Below are 15,733 nucleotides of genomic sequence, written 5' to 3' on the forward strand. Positions count from 1 at the left end.
TTAATATTATTTTGCTTTGCCAACTCATTAGACTTGGCAAATTTGGAAAATGCGAAGTAAGGTCGTTCAACACCTTTGCCTGCATCAAATTTTCAAGTAGGCATTATGAAGGTAGGCATTATAAAATTGTCTTATATGTTGATTGATCATGTAGGATTAAAGTAGATAAGAAGTAATGATTATCACCAACCACTTATTTATCATAAAATCTATGGTCTCTCGTACGTAAAAATCATGTCCTGCCAATCATGTTAAGAATTTTAATTTAACCTAACTTAGCATTGAAGAGATGGTAGAGAGTCCCGCATAGGATGGTCTCCCAATTGCATGTTGTAGGTTGCCCATGCAATCGGCTGGATCCATGCGGATTCTCCCTCTGTTTGTGTTTTGACATTATTTCCTTTCAACAAACACTTCATTTCAATCCCAAAGTTTTTTACCCTTTTAAAAATATCTGACAAATTTAAAAGGGCCAAAAATCTTCTTTTCACAAAATAGGATTATTACACTTTTAGACCAATATTTTTTAGATTAAGCCTTGTTTGTTTTGTAAAAAATAAATGTTTTGGAAAATATTTTTGTAAAAACGATTGTTTGTATCACTCAAAATAATTAAGCCAATGAAAAATATTTTCATTATCGAGAACAATTTATAAATACTTTTGTGGACAATGAATAATTTTTTCATTTATTTTTTTATAGAAAATCGCAAAAATCTTTATGCAAAAATCTTAATTAGACATTTTCAGCCAATTTGGTCAAAATGATTACATTGACAAATCATTGAAATATTTAGGACTAAATTTGTCGTATCAAAAAGTTTAGAACTGAGAAGATTTAAGATTTTTTCGGACAATTTTCTAGAATGTCATGAGTTCGTGATACTTTTCATTCATTTGTTTTGTTGTTGTAATTATTTTTCCAGATATATTAGGTAGTTCCCACATGTAAACTAAGTTAATTGATTCCACTGGTGTAAACTAAACATGGGAAAGCTTAGGTTCGACTTTGACATGTTGAATTTCTAGATGGTTCAAATGAAGACAGCCCCTCAAATTTCGATTATAGTGGTTGGCTTAGATCGGCGGACATGGCACAATAAATAAATGACAATATCCATACATACATAAAAATCATATTCGTACTAATCAATGAATATCACGATGTAACATGATATTTCAAATCAACTTCTGCTTATCAGACTTGATTCGATCTCCCTCTTTGATCCATTCATAAACATAAAACTCTTATGTATGAGTTATTTCCATGTAACCTAACTCGAAGTAATTGCCTCGATTAAGGAAAAAAAAAACCTGCAAGTCTTAAGGTGCAAAAATTATCGGAACGACACCTTCCTTTAAGTTAGTAATAGATTTCGAATATAATTTGATCACTAACTCATCGCAACATCGTGGGGTTTCATGAAAACGATATCGACATGACTTGTCGCCCCTTTATTAAGCATTCGTGCATCAATAATCACTCAAGAAACTCCATGGAAAGCAACGTATCTTTGGCGATCATCTATGAATTGTTACTTTTAGATTAATACAAGCAATCATTTAATTATTGAATTTCTTGTTTCACACTTTGAAATGCATGTGAATTTGGCTCGACCATTAATAATTATTTTTTGTAATATTTTTCAATATGATGTACAAGTTTCCCCATCAGACCAGTCAATTTGAAGTTTTGCTTACTTGTACCGGACTCGTCGTACTCTTCGACAAATTCAATGTGAACCAGTCATGCAAAAACTTGGAATTAAAAAAATTCCAAAAGCCCTTAATTAAATATTCTTTTGCTTTGCCAACTAATTTGAACCGGCAAATATAGAAAAAAAAAATGATAAGTAAAGTCGTTCAACAAATTTGCCAGCGTCAAACTTTGAAGTAGGCGTTATAAATTTCTAGGAAATATCAAATAAGAACTTAAAATACCATCATTTTCTCAAATAAATTTTTAAGTGAACATTATTTCAAATAAAAGCCCGAAATGCTATTATTTTCTCAACTAAGGACTTGAAGTGAATTTTGTTTTAAATAAAAGCTGAAGTAGTCATATCAATTTCAAAAAAGTGTCTCAACTCACTATTTGATAAGGGCAATTTTGTCTTTTAATTAATTTATTTTTCTGTTTTTACCATAAAAAAAACTAAAATATTTTTTTAAAAAGGAACAAAGATGAGAGGGAAGGCTCCCTCCCACCTATGGCCACCGCCCCATCACTAGTGGGGTAGTGGTGATGGCTAGCAGGGTTGTTGGCACCTAGGCAAGGGCTAATGACCTTCACTGACCGGAGGTGAGGGCCTTGCTAGAGGTGGGAGAGGGCGATGACCCTCTCCCACATCTAGGCAAGGGCTATTGGCAGTTGCATGAGCGTGAGTGACCCTCTCCCAGATCTGGGAGAGGGCAACGGCCCTCTCCCAGCTTTGGCAAGGAACCTACTGGCCTTTGCCTCAAGTTGACGAGGGCTATCCAGGTGTCAACAATCCCATCGGCCAGCATCATTGCCCACTAGCAATGGGGCAATGGCCACAGGCGAGAGATAAGTCTTGCTTATTTTTTTTTTTTTTAATCTAATTTTCAGACCAGAAAAATTTAATTCAATATAAATTTAAATTGTGTTTTGACAAAAATCCTTTGGGTCAGCCAAAATTATAATTACTTCAGGTTTTTCTTTGAGACTAATATGATTACTTTATTTTACTTCAAGTCCTTATTTGAGAAAAATGAGTGCATTTTAGGCCTTTAGTTGGAATTTTTCCTAAATTTTTTTCTTATATATTGATCATATAGAACTTAAAATAGATAAGAAGTAATGACTATCACCAACCACTTTAAGCTTGTATTTATCATATATAATCTATAGTCTCTTGTACATGACGATCATGTCCTACCAATCGTGTTAAGAGTTTTAACTTAATGTAACTTGGCACGTTAAAGATGACGGAAAGTCCTATATAGGATTGAGTTGATCATACCCAGCATCTAATATGCTTGATCGAGTTTGAGATTAGGTTGTAAAACCCAAAAGAAGCTCAAGACTTGAGTTTATTTGAAAAGTACCTACAACCCTTAATTTATCCTCATGCTCAATCGAAAAATATATTCATCGTTTACAAAAATATTTAGGCACATATTATAGACAACAATGAAAATATTTTTATTAAATAATTATTTCAAGTGATACAAGTAATCATTCTTTAGAAAATATTTTCCAAATCATTCATTTTCACAAAATAAATAAAGCCTTAAATTATATGGAACAACTTTTTTTACTGTTTGAAATATTAAATTATAACACATATTGAATCATAACACACGGTAAAAATTTAATTTTTTGATATATTAATTAAGGAGGGTAAAATTACATTAAACATGTCATGAGACAAATATTATGAATCAGCACAATTATAGTGTAGAATATTCTCCAAATCATCGGATCGAGGATGATATCTCTGTTTATTTTTAGTAATAGCTTATCCGTCGATCCATGCATCGTGCCATGGCCAATGGTATAATGCCACAAAAGATTCTGGAACTTATATAGCATCTACCATTTTTCTTGGCGACTAGGCTACCCATGGTTTCTTATTACTATAATAATTTAAAATATGATTGAATTATTATTATTATTATTATTATTATTATTATTATTATTATTATTATTATTATTATTATTATTATTATTATTATTATTATTATTATTATTATTATTTGTGTGGTGGATTGAGTATCACATCAGATGAAATGCAATCCAGACTGTTTATAGATGGTCCCCTAATTGCATGTTCAAGGTAGCCCATGGAAATTGCTTGAAAAAGAAAAAATAAATAACAGTGACAGAATTAAGGGGCCCAAAAAAAACCATTCACAGAACAGGATTTATTACACTTTTAGACTGATTTTTTAGATTAGTGATTTAGAGAGCATTTTCTTAAAAACTACCATTCATATCATTTGAAATAATTAGCTAATAAAAAATATTTTTATTATCAAGAATGATTTATATCTAAATATTTTTGTGAATGATGAAAAAGATTTTTGTTTATTCATTTTTTTAAGTAATATAAATGATTTTTTATAAAAAATATTTTTCAAATCATTCTTTTTCCACGAAAACCAATGGAATCTTAATTAATAAATGTCCCTTGTACTTTGCAATTCCACAATGTTGACCCTCATAATTACTTGTTTTTCTTATCAACCTTATTGACTGACTCATAATTTATCTATTCAATATTAGTAAAATATGAGATATGTGGGTTGGAGATATATCTATGTAAGATGGGCTTCCTAATAAGAGGGTTTAGCTACTTGTGAGTGAATAATGTTTGGTCTAAAGAGGCGAAAACGTCGTCATGTGTAGCTTACTATGTCGATAATTTAAGTTGCCTTGAAAGGAATAATTACATGGGTATGTGTCGCTTATGAATTTCAATTTCTTAAAAAAACCAACTGTGAAATTGGGTTCGAAATAAGTGGAAGGAATCTTCTTTTCTTAGTTAAAAGTCTCATCAAATCTTTTAACGAGTCTTCAAAAGAAAACAAGCTTTTTGGTAATTACCAAACACCGCAAGTAAATGATGATTGTATTCCACGCAAGCATGATGAGTCGACACGATCCAAATGATTCGATTCTTGAAAATTTTGAGTGGTGAGCAATCCTCCACGTGTCCGACAGCGTGTCCCGGTCCTAGTCAGCGTCCACGTAAGCAGGTGGTCTGTCTAATCGATTGATTATCCAGTCCGTGAGCTAGACTATCATTATCATTAATAAAAAAAAATGCGAAACGCTAAGAACAGGAAGCAGTAGAGGGGTACTGCTGAATAAGTGTGAAAAATAAAAGGGAAAAATCTTGAAATGATTTTTTCGGTCTAAAAAAAAAATCTCGAAATGATTAGCAACCTGCAAAAATACATAAAAAAACCTTAAGGAATTTTTAAAATATGCGTGAGGAAGATATTCGACTTCTAAAATATTAACCGTACAAATTACAAAAGAATTTGACTATTTGTTATATCATTTTTGGAGGGTTATTTATTTATTTCCCAAACACATTTCATTTTGCAACAGCCAGGGGCTGCAAAGAAGTAAATTATTCCATGTCTAATGGTAGAGATGTCGAGGGTGTCGAAAATGATGGATTTATTATTATTGATCTTGACGATGACTTATATAGAAAAAATATAAGAATTGAGGGTGTCAATATCGATAGTTCAATAGAGAAAGATTGAGAGCTGGCAACAGTAGCACTAATGTAATTGCCCTAGTGTTAATGTAGATTTATTAAACATGAGAAACCAAACGAGTATGAACCAAGTTGGGTTCAATGCCAAAGCTGATGTGGAGAACTCTATTTCCCAATCAAGGATGTGTTTTAGTAATGCTTAAAGAAATTAAAAAAAAAGTAATTTACTAGTAATTTTGTGGTCATGATTCAATCATTAATAATATTTTTGTGTTAGTTTCAAACATTTTCGCCATCAAATTAATTCATTCGGAGCCACTTACTTGTAGCTGAGTCGCAATACTCTCTGAAAATAAATGCGCAACCATTCGAGCAAACAATACATAAAAAAAACGGTGTATAAAGGTCGTTCAACACCTTTGCCTCCATCAAGCTCACAAGTAGGCATTATAATGTAAAATGATTGTAGAACTCATTATGACAAAATTATTCAAAAAGTTCAAATTGGAATTGTAGCTAATTTTTACCAATTAAGTCATAAACCTTTTTTAGTATTTGCAAATATAGTTCTTCACAAGCGCTAGCTATTCTATATGAAATGACCGCATCAATAATTTCTGGCCAAAGTTACCTAGAATGACTATATTAGCAAGTCATTAAAAGATTTATGACTAAATTGGTAAATCTTTAAAAAATTATAACTAAATTGGCAATATTAAAAATTTAGGATTGAATTAGCCATTATACAACAAATTTAGGATTTTTTTTGGAGAGTTATTGCAACTCCTTACTGAGCCACGTTATATGGAACTCAAAGCAAATAAGAAGTCATGATCATCATCAACCACATTAAAGCTTGTCATTTTTTCATCAAAAATTAGCTTATCGAAGTCTACCATCGGTTGGAAAAACAAGGAGAACTATGCCCCTAGAGATTATTATTAATAATATAGAATCGATCAGTGATAATAATTACGAAAATTGCTCTCTTGTCTTTCCATTATCACCGATCTCCAAGCTTTGTCATTCACTAATCCTCTGTTAAGGACATTATATTTCTCTGGAAGGAATTAGGAGGAACAAGAGAAAATAATGCCATGGACGAAAATGAAGTTAATTATATGAATCGGGGGGGGCTCCTAGTAGTACCTCAGTTGACTAATTATTTTATGCCAATAATTTGCTAATAAATGATACCATGTCAGTAATTGTATATTCTAAAAAAGATTTAGTTTGACATTAAATAAAATTAAAGTTACTTGAGCCGGAAGATAGAAAAATTAATTAGAAAAAAGGTCCTATCAATTCTATCACATTGTTCTTGCAACCACCAACACATATCACTAAACAGAGGCGCCGGTGGCCTGTCCTAGCCATTGTCGAGGCCGGATGACTGGCCTAGGAGGAAGAAGTAAAAGAAAGAAAAGAAAAGCAAAATTAAAAAAATTAAAAAATTAAAAAAATGATTTTATTTTTTGAGATAAAGTCATGAAATTGATATTATTTTCCAAATAAGATTCTAACACTAAGAATTATATTTGGTCACATATCACTAAACAAAATAAAACTAATCATTTTCCTGAAAAATGATTTTCCACATTATATTCTTCTTTTTCATTAAATTTTCCTATAAACAAACACACCCTTAAGTTGAATTGGAACAACTTTAATTTTTAATTGGCTAATTAAGGAGGGGACATTACATTATTTCGATCATATGAAGATTCTCCAATATATATGACCCATCATTTCAATCGATCCCATTCATCATGCATGATCAAATGATATAATGTCACAGGTATTCTGGAATTATAGAGTGTCTATTATCTTTCTTGTTGACTATACATTGCTAATTATAATTAAGGAAAAAAATAGGTAATTTACGATTAAATTATCCATTTCTTTGTGGTGGATAGGGTATCACATAAGAGCAATATCGCATCCATGCAGATTCTCTCTACTTATGTTTTGTGTCGACATTTTTTCTTTATATTTTTCATTAATTACAATTTTGGACCTATATTTTTGTAGATTAATTCAAAAATGTCCCTCGTACTTCCACAATTTTGATCCTCGTAATTACTTATTCCCCTCATCGATCTTGCTAATTGAATCAAGATTTGCCTAATCAAGATTGGGTGAATATGTTGTTTCGTGGTCAGACATTGATCAATATAAAACGGGCATTCTCGTTAAATGTTCTAGTTGCTCACTGGTGAAAAAGTCATTATGTGCCCTTGTATTTCGAAAGTTTAAGTTGCTACAAAAAGAGAAATTACATGGCTGTGTCATTTATGAATATAGATCTTCTAAAAGGAATTGTAAATTTTTTATTTTGAATGAGGTAGGTAGGAATCTTCTTTTAACAAGTCTTAGTACGAACGAAGCCTTCCTTTTTTTTTTTAAAAGGAAAATAATATTTTTGGTATTACTAAGAACCGCACGTTATTGATGATGTTGTATTCCACGCAAATATGATTGAATCAACATGGTTCAAATCACTATTATGTGCCTTCAATTCAATCCACTTGAAAAATCATTTTTCAATATAGAAAAAAAAAAAATGGATCGTACACCTATCCAGCAGTTTGTCTCGATCCAAATCAGCATCCACTGTAAGTTGACGGTTTATCTAATTGACTTTCCGGTCCATAAGCTAGAGTGTCATTGTTAATAAAATAAAAGTACTTTTTTTATTATAAATAATAATGATAATAATGCGAAAAGGAAAAAGTACAGCATTGTTGAATAGGAGATTCCCAACTTTTGGCGCCGTGCTAGACCGAGCGTGGTCGCCGCAGCAATCAATTTCGTGACGTAGAGTCTAGTCTCAAATGATTTAGAACCTCTTTGGTCGCTTGCCAACCTCTAGAAGCTAGCAATGGTTTATGTGCAGTATGGATTTCATCGTGCCATGACATAGGGTGACTTCAGCTCTAGTCCGTAGGATTGTTTTTGCAGGGTATATTTGCCACCATTCGAGGTGGAGCCACATGATGCACAGATTCCTTGCATTCCGGACCCATCCTTTTAAGTTGTTGCTTGAACTAAACATTATGTCCCCAACGTGAACTTGTAACATAACGTCCGAAGGGCCGTAAACACTGATTGCCCTTTCACACTATTTATACCTATAAAAGAAAAACCATCTTTTGTTTGTGAGACAAAATTTTACTGTAAAGTTGAAATCGAGTTTAAAGATGAAAGCAAATATAGATCTCGACCTTTCCAATTTCCCTTGGAAGAGGGGATTAGTGTTCTCTCTATGCTTCCCACAAGGGCAGAAGACATGATTAGGTAGAGCTCGAGCAATGGTATCCAGTTGAAAACTGGCCTAGTCCACAAAATTTGTATGAACTAGGATGAGCTTGTTTGATCGGAAACTTAAGTGCAATCTTAAGATCCAATTCTAATCCGTCCAATATCAATATTGAAACTTCTGCTTCGGCAACTTCCAAATATATTTTCATATTTCGACCAAAAAATGTATATGTTATATATTTTCATAAGACTGCCACAGCATTATATAAGAGCAGTTATCTTTTTTCCTTTTTTTTTTTTTTTTTTTTTTTTTTTTTTTCTCATGTGCCTTTTTAGCTTTTCCCTTTTTTCCCACGAGGCGGCACGAAGCAATTGTACCTTTACCTTCCTCCTCCTGACGACCTGTACGTCCGCTTTTTCCCCTCACGTTGATTGGACGGGGGTGGGGCCCGCCACGTGGCGTTCCACTCTGGACGGTCGCGGTGGAGCCCTCTCCTCCCGACAATGACAGCCTGTCTGTTGTCCTGGGGTGGGGCCCCCCGTTCTCTCGGATCTAATAAGGTATCGGAGATGACGGAGAAAGTCGCCGTCGCCGGCGCTTATCAAGGCCGCCGCGTGATAAGGAGAAGGCGAAAAGCCCCTTCTTCTCGTGATAAGCAAGGGGGCATTTTCAATTTATTTCTTGAAGGACGAAAAGAAAAAAAAAATCGCGCACACACATAGGACCACATGTTACAATTTATTTCTCGAAGGACAGCTACTGAACCGCGTTGGATATCTAATTAAGAATTATTTTTGTAATTTTTTATGTATAATATATTTACCATAACGTGTGTATATTCCATTATATATTTAATTCGGATCAATATTGAGAAAACGACTTCACTATGAGTCATTGTTTGAAATATTTTTTCCTTATTGATGAGTGTGTAGGAGTGCTCTCCGACAATATGTTTTATTTTAGGTAGTACCATTTTTGTACCACTTTAAGTAGTATAGCATCTAACCTTTATCAATCCTCCAGTCAAGCCATTGGCAATGCTAACGCCATCTTTAAAATAACAAAGAATAAAAAATCATGTGGAAGATTGTGAAAATTTTTGAAAAATCTCGAAAGAAATTTATTTTTATTTTTTAAAAAAATTATCCATTTTTCTTTCCCCAATCTATCCAATTAAGCCCTAAACATGTTCCAATCACTCGCTCGCTCACACTTAATTTGGATCCCTCAGATATCGAACTAGAAAGTTGTCTTGAAATTCTAAGAAAGAAGTTTTTTTTTTTTTTGGTAAGAATTCTAAGAAAGAAGTTTAAGTTGGAGTAAGGGAAGAAGAGTAGGTTTATGTCAATTCCGGGCCTTTCGACTTGAATTTAATCCATCACGTACACTTCAAGTAGGATACCACCTACTCTATTGACTATCCTCCATTCAAGCCACTATCTGGCTTTTAAAAAAGAAGAATGAAAATTCAAGGAGAAAATTGTGAATCTAATAATGTCAAAAAACAAAAAAACTTATTCAATTTTTCTTTCCCCAGTCTATTCAATCCCTAAATATGTTTCGATCACTCGCTGGCACCTAAATTAGATTCTTTGGACGTCAAGACGAAAAGTTGTCTTGAAATTCTAAATAACAAATTAGAGTTTGACTAGAGGAAGAATAATAAGGTTTATTTCAACTGGGTGCCTTTCGACAAAAATTTAAGCGGTCCCATTCATAAACTAATCTCGTCTTTTTCCGTCAGCTAGAATGGTAAAAGACAATTGGCTTTTCCATCATTTGTTTTGACAAATACTCGATGGCATTTTGAATGTTAGGTGGAATTCGATGAGTTATCACTCGTTACATGTTCTCAATGGCAGCTTATGGGGCCGATGGTAATTCTATTTATTCGGTGGTTTCGATCTCGACATTGACAAAATCTTTGACAAGACATGGAGGATCATAAGTAAGGGATGGGACTAGACAATCTCACTTGGGTATGAACGTGGACAGAAAAATCAACGGTCGAGAATTGAAAAGAGAGCAAAAACGTGCCCTTGCAAAAAGCACATGTTCCAATAGCTATTCTTCCATGAGAAAGTAAGAGAGCTTGGGTGGGAAGCTTGACTCGATTGATCATCTATTTTTTGGCTGCGGTGTCATGAGTAGTATCGCTTTCTTCTGGGTTGCTAGATGTAATTTGCATTGACGCAATAGGTCTTGGGAGGAGAATTTACATTGGGCCGCTACCTTTTTGATGGGTAAAGATTTTTATAAATGCATTTGCCGTTTTTCCTTCGGCACTCTTTGTCATATCATTTGGAAAAATAGGAATAACATCATATCATCATCTCTCGATTCCAGCCATGAAGAACCATTTCTTCAAAGTGGTCCGAGACAAGGCTATCACCTTCAGGCACGTTGAAAATAATTTTAGGAACACAAGGTTGCAACGAAGTTGGGGTATTGATCCGATCATTTTCTCCGGGGACTCATAGCCTTGCCGGAGTCTCTTCGGTTTAGAGCCATGGGCTACTCTTCTCCCTGGATGTCACTCTTTGCTTGATTGCCGGCTGTCTTTGCCGTGCTTGTCTTTGGCGTTGCGTTGTAGAGTGTGTGCCACGTGCTCGTGGCTTTTACATCACGGCATCATTTCACTTCTTTTGATTTTATCATTTGGAGTGTAAGTTTTGAAGCCGTGAACTTGTGTATTTTTGGCATCTCCTTGATATATTTATTACCTTTCACAAAAGAAAAAAGAAAAAAAGAGAGAGCAAAAACATGGGAAATGAGTTGGATCTTGATTAGAGAGGGTAGTTGGATTGAATGCGATTTCAATTATGAAGTGGAGCCGCAATTTTGGGGGGATTACATTCACATGAGCGTTTGAAAAAGATGATAGTGAAAACATTAAAAAGAGCCGCCCCCGTACGTGTTCGTCGAGATGCTCGTGAAGTAAATTCTCGAAACAATGACGGGCATGGTGGCCCACTAAGATTGAGCTAGCGCGATCAATTGGATCCGCAGAAACATAGGGTCTAGAATATGCCACTCCCCGTCTTAGATTCATTGTCTTTTAGTTATGGTTGTTCAAGTTCGATTGGACTTTTGATTGATCGTACGTAAAATTTGTATTTCTTAATTATGAATTGGACTGGGTAAGAAATTTCAGAACGACCATCGAATCCAGCCCTCCCATTCGTGAAGTTTACTTGGTGCGAATTTGGTCGAAATTTATAATAAAAACAAAGGTTCTTGCTAATTAGAAGCTTCTAATTAATGCCATTGGGCTAATTAGAAGGGTTGGAACTTTTATATTTTTCTTATCATGTTGAAATGATCATGGGCATGGGGCTCGCAACGACCAAGCTAGCCCAATCGACTAGGTGTGCAGAATTATTGGACTTTGACAAGTCATTTTTTTTCCTTGGGTTTCGCCGATTTTGTCTTTCTTGGGCTTGGTGGCGTGCTAAGATTGAGGTAGCGCGACCAAGCGGATTCACATAAACATAGGGTTTAAAAGACATCACTCTTATCTAAGCTACACATGTTTAGTTAGGATTATTCAAGTTCGATTAGACTTTGGTCGATCGTATGTAAAATTTGTCTTTCTTAATCATGAATTTGTCTGGATAAGAAATTTCAGACCTAATGTTGAATCAACCCATCCCATTCATGATGTTTACTCGATACAAATCTAGTTGGAATTTGCAATAAAGACAAAGGTTTTCTTACTAATTAGAAGCTTCAAACAATGCCATTTGGCTGATTAAAAGTGTCGGAACTTTCATATTTTCTTATCACGTTGAAATGATTGTGGGCATGGGGCTCACTATGATTGAGCTAGCCCGATCAACAAGGTATGCAAAATTATCGGACTTTGACAAGTCATTATTTTCTCTTGGGTTTCACTGATTTAGTCTTTTATGGGCATGGTGGCCTGCTAAGATTGAGCTATCGCGACGGATTGGATCTGCATAAACATAAGGTCTAAAAGACGTCACTCTCATCTTAAGTTCCACTTGTTTAATTAGGATGGTTCAAATTTGATTAGGTTTTGATTGATGGTACATAAAATATGTATTTCTTAATCAGGAAGTGGTCTGGACAAGAAATTCAAGCCCGACGTTGAATCCATCTCTCCCATCCCATTCATGAAGTTTGCTTGGTCCAAATTTAATTGGAATTTGCAATAAAAACAAAGGTTTTCTAGTAATTGGAACCTTCAAGTCAATATCGCTTGCCAAATTAAAAGTGTTGAAACTTTCATATTTTCTTATCACGTTGAAATGATCATATGCATGGGGCTATGATCAAATGCATAGCTCGATTGACTATAGATGCAAAACCAATGGATTTTGACAAGTCATTTGTTTTCCTTGGATTTCACCAATTTAGTCTTTCATGGGCATGGTGGCCTGCTAAGATTGAGCTAGCGCGACCAATCGGATCCGCATAAACATAGGGTCTAAAAGATGCCACTCTTATCTTAAGTTCCACGTGTTGAATTAGGATTGTTCAAGTTTGATTATATTCTATTGATCGTACATAAAATTTGTTTTTCTTTATCATGAATTGGTCCATACAAGAAATTTTGGACTTGTCGTTGAATCCACCACTCCCATTCGTGATGTCTACTTGATACAAATTTTGTTGGAATTTGCAATAAAAGGAAGGGTTTTTCTACTAAAAAGTCAATCTCACTTGGCCGACTAAAAGTCCAGACTTTCGTATTTCCTTATCATATTGAAATGGCCTGAGGCTCGCTAGAGCCAAGCTAGCCCGATCGACTAGATATGCAAAATCACTGGACTTTCACAAGTCATTTTTTTTTCTTGGGGTTCTTCAAACTGATTTAGTCTACATTTTATTTATTTTCACCTTAGACTGGTTAGAAACTTTGATCGATTCTACAGGTTTAAAATGTATTTTTTTCACCTTAATCAAATCTGACTCCCCTTCAGGTTTATTTTATTATTATTATTATTATTATTATTATTAAACTTTCAGACCTGATGCCGAATCTGCCCCGAGTCACACTTAATACACCTTCGGGTTTTAGGTTTATTTGCTTTATAGTTATATTTATAAAAGAAGAAAAAAAAAAGACCTCCGCTAATTGTGAGCTTCAATCAAAGTGATTTGGCAGATTACAAATGTCAAAACTTTCACATTTCCCATCACGTAGAAGATTGTAAAAGGGTTAATGGTAGCTCCTTGTGAAACATTCCTTGCATGCTTTTGGTGCTCATCATTGATTTGGAGAATTTGAACTATCAAGTCATGTGATTCTCCCGTCGGACTTATCTAACCTAAGCTGAGAGATGCCATCTCTTTCCTTTAATTTTGTCGAAATTTTTTTGTTGAAACTTAACATGATAGCATCCTTTCTTTGTCACGCATTGATCTTAGGCCTTCGAAAAATACGACATCCTTCTAAAAACTATGAAATATTTCCATTGTGCGAATCTCATCTTTTCATCTTGCATCACATTTCATATTAATGGAAACACCAACCATTCGAAATATGCATATATACCTGCATTGTCTGTGCATTTATTTATAAATGAGACCATGGGCTTCTTTGGGCTTCCACATGGTAATGGACTTTTAAATTCTTGACCCAAATTGAACCATCACTCGTGGCCCAACCAATGAAATTTCCCGAGAAAAAGAAGAAGAAGGGTTTTTTGCTGAAAAAGGTAAATGATAATGATCAGGCAAAACGTCATTTACCATAGAGATCCTAAAAAATTTGAGATAATTACATATGCACAATTATCCTAAAAAAACGATAAAAGGACCTCTAGATTTAGAGAAACTACAGAGCTTACTATGTGAATATTAACTTTTCATATATATATATGCATTGATTTGGGAAGTAGTGGGTGGTTGTTATCGAGATTCTAGGTAAGTGAGAAATTTTTCAGTAAAAATTAAATTAAGCAACCATCACTGTTTTATCAATAGTAATACCCCGCCCACCGAATGGTAACTTTCAAGTCACTTACTTTTTGCTGCTACGACATGCTGCCTTTGTTGCATAGATTTTGATCTTCCATTTATGTTTGTTATGTTGTTTTCTCAATAGGGTTCTCGAGCTTCTTTTTCTTAATTGGTAAAATTCAATTTTTGCTTCCTCTATACATATTTTCAATCTCACTTGTATATACCTATTGATTAATTTTGCTTAAAACTTTTGAGCAACCTATTAGTAAACCCTTATATATCATTAATCTTTTCATAGAGAGAAAATCATTTTTGTGTATTCGAATTCTTGCATTGTGGATAATCACAATATTTCAATTTGGTACGAATCATTTTGAATGATCAATTTCTGTAATTGACTTGATAAACATGGATAAGTTTGGGATAAGCATCCACCCTCAAAAAGGCTTAATTTCACTTGCAACAACTTGATTTTTTGGAAACCAAAGTGGAACGTCTACAAAGAGACAATATAGTGCAAAACCAACGTTGAAATCAACCTAAGGTTACTTTATGAAATAAGCATGTCCATGTTCATCATTCAATGATTCAAGTCGAATCATTTTAGTTACACTTTTCTTAGAGCCACCAACAATATAATGCTAATAATTGGGCTGGCCTTAATTTTTGCTAGGACTGTTAAATGGACGAGTCGGGCCAAAATTGATTTGACCCATATCGACTTATTTATTTGTAATACAAATCTAATAATATATACCCCACCTAAATTACTAAAACACACTACTAGCGGCATTTATATGGAATACAGTTGGTTTCCTTGGTACAAAAACTCCATAGGAAAGTGAGAATTTCAAGCGAGCTCAACACAATACATGAATTAGTGACTTATCCATTTATTTTCACACGTTTCAAGTGTCGATGACAAAACACAGCCCACAAGCATGGTCTAACATGTTATTCCAAACTATCCATTGCAACAGCGGAGTGCAGAGTCTCTTCTAGCGCTTGGTAAATCATCCGCCCGTAATAAACCAAGATGATTTCTCAAAGCATTCAGTGATCTGCCACCGATGACGACCAAGAACAGATTATAACATGAATTAGTGACCCATTTTGACAGCTCTAATTTTTGCATAAGCTTGCCCATCACATGATTTCTTATCTACGATTCTTTTGGCACTTTGGGCTTGGCTGAGGTCCCATCGAGTTGGGCTGGGCTTTCTCATTATCTGCCGTTGCCTAAGCTCGTGAAAAATTGTCTTTGGGCCTTTGCGCTAAAAGTAGGGCCCAAGAGAGCTTATGTGTCCCTAAACTATCTACATATGAATTTCAATTATATTTGGATT

This window comes from Eucalyptus grandis, chromosome 3 (assembly GCF_016545825.1).
Source record: "Eucalyptus grandis isolate ANBG69807.140 chromosome 3, ASM1654582v1, whole genome shotgun sequence".
NCBI classification, from domain to species: Eukaryota; Viridiplantae; Streptophyta; class Magnoliopsida; order Myrtales; family Myrtaceae; genus Eucalyptus; species Eucalyptus grandis.